This window comes from Oncorhynchus kisutch, unplaced genomic scaffold (assembly GCF_002021735.2).
Source record: "Oncorhynchus kisutch isolate 150728-3 unplaced genomic scaffold, Okis_V2 scaffold1637, whole genome shotgun sequence".
In the NCBI taxonomy this organism is placed as follows: domain Eukaryota; kingdom Metazoa; phylum Chordata; class Actinopteri; order Salmoniformes; family Salmonidae; genus Oncorhynchus; species Oncorhynchus kisutch.
The window spans coordinates 48,661-49,710 of NW_022263582.1; the positions used below are offsets into that span (position 1 = coordinate 48,661).

Here is a 1,050-nt window from a genome sequence, read left to right on the forward strand (position 1 = left end):
CCTGGGCCTCGTCTACTGGGAGACCTTCATGAGGTGTACTGACCTCTTCCAGGTAATAACCCTGACCTCTAACCCTGGGCCTGGTCTACTGGGAGACCTTCATGAGGTGTACATGAGGTGTACTTAACTAGCAAGTCAGTTAAGAACAAATTCTTATTTACAATGACGGCCTACCCCAGCCTAACCCGGACGACGCTGGGCCAATTGTGGACCGCACTATGGGAGTCCAAGTCACGGCCGGATGTGATACAGCCTGGAATCTAACCAGGGTCTGTAGCGACGCCTCTAGCACTGAGATGCAGTGTCTTAGACCGCTGAACCAGGGTCTGTAGCGACGCCTCTAGCACTGAGATGCAGTGTCTTAGACCGCTGAACCAGGGTCTGTAGTGACGCCTCTAGCACTGAGATGCAGTGTCTTAGACCACTGAACCAGGGTCTGTAGTGATGCCTCTAGCACTGAGATGCAGTGACTTAGACAGCTGCGCCACTCGGGAGCCCAGAGAAACTACTCCTGACCACAATTAGTTGTCAAATCACAGTATTGAATTTCCACCTTAGTGTTCTGGTTCCTCATTTCTCTCCAGGAGAATCAGTCCCAGACCTCCAGGTGGCGTTCCAGGCCGAGGCGGGAACCACCCTTCCTTGAGGACATGCAGGTCCTGGTATCCAGAGAGAAACAGAGACCCAAGTTCCCCGAGGCCTGGAAGGAAAACAGCCTGGTGAGACCTGTGGTGTGGTGTGGTGTATGGTGTGGTATGGTGTGGTGTATGGTGTATGGTGTGGTGTATGGTGTGGTGTATGGTGTGGTGTGGTGTGGTATGTGTTATCCTCTGTAACCTTCCCTCAGGCGGTGCGGTCCCTGAAGGAGACCATGGAGGACTGTTGGGACCAGGATGCTGAGGCCAGCTGACCGCTCAGTGTGCAGAGGAGCGCATGGCTGAACTACTGCTGATCTGGGACCAGTCCAAGTCTGTCAGCCCCACACTCAACCCTACTGGTAGCAGCTGTACCACACTGTTCAATGATAGGTACAGACACTATACACACCCT

The 1,050-nt window shown here is 53.6% G+C and overlaps 1 pseudogene; it reads left to right on the forward strand.

Moving 5' to 3' along the window:
• The first annotated feature begins 218 nt into the window (after positions 1-218).
• Positions 219-1,041, forward strand: LOC116366987 (bone morphogenetic protein receptor type-2-like; annotated as a pseudogene).
• Positions 1,042-1,050: the final 9 nt, after the last annotated feature.